The sequence below is a fragment of the Arachis ipaensis genome, chromosome B2 (genome assembly GCF_059453495.1).
Source record: "Arachis ipaensis isolate K30076 ecotype BB chromosome B2, ASM5945349v1, whole genome shotgun sequence".
NCBI classification, from domain to species: domain Eukaryota; kingdom Viridiplantae; phylum Streptophyta; class Magnoliopsida; order Fabales; family Fabaceae; genus Arachis; species Arachis ipaensis.
In genome coordinates this window covers 43473907-43479574 of record NC_142437.1, presented here as the reverse complement: position 1 = coordinate 43479574, position 5668 = coordinate 43473907, and the positions used below count along the sequence as shown (strand labels likewise).

Sequence of the window (5668 nt, the reverse complement as noted above, 5' to 3'; positions counted from 1 at the left end):
CAAGCTTTTCACTTGACACCTTCACACTACAAGCATTTAGTTAGGGGAAGCAGTTCATTTGACTTTTTTAGGCCAAGATTTTGTTTCTTTTGACCCTCCTAACCATTGATGCTCAAAGCCTTGGAACCTTTCTCTTTTCTTTTGGTTTTAAGAGCTTTTGGCTTTTTCTTCTACTTGTTTTTTTTTCGCTTTTTCTTTTTCTTTTTCTTTCTTTTTTCTTTTTGCTGCTTTTTCTTTCTTCAATAATCAATTTTTTTTTTTAATTTTCAGATTACCAATAATACTTCTCCTTTTTTATCATTCTTTCAAGAGCCAATACACTTAACTTCAACATCAAATATGTACTATTAATTCATACATTCAGAAAGTAAAAGCAAGGGCCACCACATCAAAATAGTTGGACTACTCTTATTATATAACTCGAGCTTATGTATCTCACTATTCTTTTTCAAGAAAAATTTTCTTTTAAGCATGGTGAAGGATACATAGGATATTTTATAGCTTAAGAAAAAACAAAACTAAAAAAGGACAAAATACTAAACATGATCATGCACCAGAAATAGAAAACAGGAAATAAGGTAAAGGAAGGGGTAATGAAACTTAACCACCTCAGTTATGGCAGCTGCTGATCTTCCATGAAGATGATTCACCTTCCTTTGGTGCTATTGATGATAGCATAAACCCAGAGCTTGCTCTGCAACACCAAACTTAAAAAGTTTGCTTGTCCTCAAGCAAAGAAGAAATGGGAGGGAAGATTGGGTGGGAGGGGTTTTTGAAACTTGAAGTTCCTTTCCCTTGCTTGGGCGTTCAATGCCATTTTTGGGCGTTAAATGCCAGGTAGGGACCTCACTGTTCCTGCTTGGGCATTGGACGCCAAGCTCTCCCCTGGTCTAACGTTCAACGCCAGAAAGTACTCCTTGGTGGGCGTTGAATGCCCAGTTCCCTCTATTACTGGCGTTCAATGCTAGTGCATGCTCCATCATGGGCATTGAATGCCTAGCCTCATCCTTGTCTGGCATTCAACGCCAGCAAGAGGATCTCCCAATGGTGTTCTATTTTCATCTCCAAATGTCTCTGTCTCTGTTCTAAGTACTGCACATGATCACAGACATTGAAAAACAAGGGAAAATTCTAAAAATAAACTAAAATAAACTCAAATGAAAATAAATAGAAGAAATAAGGACAGAAATACTCTACTCATGGTTGGGTTGCCTCCCAACAAGCGCTTCTTTAATGTCATTTGCTTGCCACTCGATTGCTAACTTTCTTCCTCTTCTTCCAGTTGGTTAGCTGAAATGGGAAAAGGAGGAGATCAGTGCCCTCGGATTTGAATTCCTCCTAACAAGCTTTCTTTTATTGTTATCATCTTGATTCTCCTTGCTTGTTAGGATAGTGATTGTATTGTTTCTCCATCCCCTATGCATCTTCCTTTTGGGACCTTCCTCCTTGGTGGGTGGTGACTGCCCAACACCAAACTTAAGTTTGATGTCTGGGGAAACTGTATGAGCTTTCACCAACGGAGGAGGCTTCAGTATTGTACCCTGTATGGAAGTACCTCCTTTGTCAAGGGGTAATGGAGGTTTAAAGGCCTAGATAATCATGTAATCCTTTTGTAACCTCATCACTAATTCGCCTCTCTCAGTATCAGAGAGGTTTCTTCCAGTAGATAGAGACCATTTCTCCAAAATCTCAGCAAAAAGAATATTGATTTGCAGCTTCTTAGATCCTTTCAAGGATTGTGAGTAGTGCTTGTCCTTGGTCTTCTGGGTCTTCTGAGGGTGTGGTACTTCAGGCTTTCTTCTCACGAAAGGGGCATGTAACAGTGTGCTTCCAGCCTCTTCTTGAGTCTTTTCTTCATCTTGTTCCTCAATAGTGTGTACCATCTTAGGCTCAGCCTCCTTGGTATTAATGAGGGCCATACACTCTTCTCTTGGATTCACTTCTGTGTTTCTAGGAAGAGTGTTAGGGGGTCTCTGAGGTTTCTGAGGAAGGTTCCTCTGAATGACTGCATTGCACTTCTTAGTAAGCACCACTATCTCTACTTCCCTCCAATCCCTCTTGTTATTCAGTATTTTCTTCATGTACTTAGCATATGAATGCATTTGTTCAAAAGCCTTTGCAAAGGGGATTTTTGATCTCTAATTTCTTGAAAGCTTCTAAGAATTTGGCAAATTGCCTATCCTTTTCTACTTTCTGGAGTCTTTGAGGGTATGGTAACTTGGCCTTATACTCAAGGGCCATGAGTGGTGCAGGGTGAGTATCTATAGTGCCTATAGAAGGGCTACCAGCTTGCTTAGGAGAGGTATTCTTAGCACTTGCATGTGTCTGGCCTTCCTTGGACCGGCGTTCAATGCATGGGCTGCCCCTTTCTGGGCGTTGGACGCCTGGGCTGCCCCCTATTGGGCGTTGAACGCCCTGGCTTCCCCCCTCTGGGTGTTGGATGCCCTGGCTGCCTCCTTCTGGGCATTCAGAACTTTCATGAGTGCCTTGAACTACAGCTTGTTCATCTTCTACCAACTCTTCTCCCTACCTATTACTGTTCTGAAGCTGGGTGATTAGCGGATATTTTATATGCTTTTTGCTATCATTTTCATATAGTTTTTAGTATGTTTTGCTTAAGTTTTATTAAATTTTTATAGGTTTTAGTGCAAAATTCACATTTTTAGATTCTACTTTGTGTTTCTGTATTTTTATGCAATTTCAGGTATTTTCTGGTTGAAATTGTGGAGCTAGAGCAAAAGTCTGATTCAGAGGCACAGAAAGCACTACAGATGCTGTCCAGATCTAACCTCCTTCCACTCGAAAGCACTTTTCTGGAGCTACAGTAGTCCAAATGGAGCGTTCTCAATGGCTATGGAAAGCTAACCTCTAGAGAATTCCATCAATATGGATCCATACTAACCATGGGGTTCAGATCTGGAGGAGCATTGGTGACCTCTCAAGAAAGGCATTGATCACATACAGCCTGCCATAGAAGAAATCATTCACAGCTGAAGAAGACAGTAAAACCAGAGTTAATCCAGAAGGACAAAGCATCTCCAAGCCTTAACCTTCTTCTTATCATTGCAAACATATCAACCTAGTTAAAATCTCTTTATTTTCTTTTATGCAATTAAGCAAAATACCTACTTCATTTATTCACCTGACTAAGATCTACAAGATAACCATAGGTTACTTCAAACCACAATCCTTGTGGGATCAACCCTGACTCGCTCAGGTATTACTTGGACGACCCAGTGCACTTGCTGGTTTAGTTGTACAAAGTGTGGGAATTCGTACGGCTACCAAATTTTTAGCGCCGTTGTCGGGGATTGTTCGAGTTTGGACAACTGGCGGATTACCTTGTTGCTTAGATTAGGTATTGTCTTTAATTTTGTTAGAGTCTTTTATTTTTATTATCTTCTTCTTTTTTTCAAAAAAATCAAAATTTTTTTATCAAAAACCTTTTCTTTTCTTTGTTTAATCTTTGTTCTTGGTTTGAGTCTTTTGTTTTTGCTCTTGTTAAAATTTTCGAATTCTTTGAGTCTTTCTTTCTAAAAATTTTCAAAAATAGTTTCTTTTGTTGAATCTTGTGTCAATCTTTAAGTTTGGTGTTTTTCTTGTGTCTTTTCTTTAAGTTTTCGAAAAATTGTGTCTTTGATTTTTAAAATTTTTAAGTTTGGTGTCCTCTGCATGTTCTTGTTTTCTTTGAATTTTTTGAGTTTTGTTCTTGGTGTTCTTCTTGATCTTCAAAGTGTTCTTGTTTTTGCTTTTTGTTTTCATCTTAAAATTTTTAGGTTTGATGTCCCTTTGTGTTTTCCCTTCTAATTTTTGCATATTAGGTGTTTTAGATCTAAAAATTTTAAGTTTGGTGTCTTTTTGTTGTTTTTCTCTTTCTTCATTAAATTCAAAAAAATCAATCTTTTCTTATCTTTTATTGCAATTTTCAAAAATCAAAATAAATTTTTCAGATTTTAATTTCAAAATCATTATCTTATCTTATCTTAGTTTCAAATTTCCAAATTCAAATATTTTCAAAATAAAATCTTTTCAAAAATCATATCTTTTTCAAAATCGTATCTTATCTTTTTATGTTTCTTAAAAATTCAAAAATCTTATCTTATCTTATTTCAAATTTCAAAACCAAACTTTTTCAAAAATCAAATTTGTTTCAAATCTTTATCTTATCTTGTTTCAAATTCAAATTTCAAATTTTAAAATAAAATCTTTTCTAATCTTCTATCTTATCTTGTTTTCAAATCTTTTCTTAATTAGTTACTTGTTTTCTCTCTCTTGTTTTTCAAAACTTTCTAACTAATTCCTCTATCTTCTAATTTTTGAAATTTCTTCTTCTATTTCTCTCTCTTTTTTTTCGAAATTCATTAATTAATTTTCAATTCTTTTTAATTAATTAACTTTTATTTTCGAAATAAATAAATAAATAAAATAAAAATAAAAATATTTTAATTCTTGTTTATCTTTCTACTTCTATTATTCGAATTCTTCTTCTCCTTCTTCTATCTTCATTCTTCTTTTTTTATCCCTCACATCTCACTGGGAGTTCTCTGTCCCCTGGCATAGAAGCTTCCTTTCTTGTTGTATTTGTGTTTTCTTATTTATGACCACGAATAGGGATAAAGAGCCTCTCTTTAATCTTGATCCTGAACCTGAGAGGACTTTAAGGAGGAGCTTACAACAAATTAAAGCACAACACTCCGGAAGAAACCTTTCAGAAAATTTTAAACAAGAGGCAGAGAACATGGCAGCCGAACCTAATCATGAAGGAGAGGCAAGAAAGGTTCTTGGTGACTTCACCATGCCTACCTCTGATTTTTATGACAGAAGCATCTCTGTACCTGCCATTGGAGCTAACAACTTTGAGCTTAAGCCTCAGTTAGTCTCTCTTATGCAACAGAATTGCAAGTTCTATCGACTTCCATTGGAAGATCCACAATAATTCCTGTCATAATTCTTGCAAATCTGTGACACTGTTAAGACCAATGGAATAGATCCTGAGGTCTACAGACTTATGCTCTTTCCTTTTGCTATTAGAGACAGAGCTAAAATATGATTGGATTCTCAACCTAAAGAGAGCTTAGACTCTTGGGAAAAGCTGGTCAATGCTTTCTTGGCTAAATTCTTTCCTCCTCAAAGGATGAGCAAAATCAGAGTGGAAGTTCAAACCTTTAGACAAAAAGAAGGTGAATCCCTCTATAAAGCTTGGAAAAGATACAAGCAACTGATCAGGAGGTGTCCTCCTGACATGCTTTCAGAATGGTCTATCTTAGAAATTTTCTATGATGGTCTATCTGAGATGTCCAAAATATCATTGGACAGCTCTGTAGGTGGATCATTCCACTAAAAGAAAACGCCTGCAGAAGCCTACAGAAGCAAGAGAAATCATTGAGATGGTTGCAAACAACCAATTCATGTACACCTCTGAGAGAAACCCTATGAACAGTGGAGTCCCTCAGAGGAAAGGAGTTCTTGAAGTAGACACTCTGAATGTCATATTGGTTCAGGAAAAGATCTTGATCCAGTAGGTCAATATGATCTCTCAGCATTTGACTGGAATACAAGCTGCAACTGGCAGTACTCAGGAAGCTTCTTCTGAAGTAGAAGCTTATGATCCTGATCAACCCACCATGGAGGAGGTGAATTACACGAGAGAACCCTATGGAAACACATA

General features: G+C 36.8%; 1 non-coding gene across 1 annotated transcript; it reads right to left on the bottom strand.

Moving 5' to 3' along the window:
* Positions 1-5140: 5140 nt before the first annotated feature.
* Positions 5141-5249, bottom strand: LOC148573785 (small nucleolar RNA R71). Its single transcript, XR_015906464.1, has one exon. It is a non-coding gene; the product is annotated as a small nucleolar RNA R71 (small nucleolar RNA).
* Between the last annotated feature and the right edge of the window lie 419 nt (positions 5250-5668).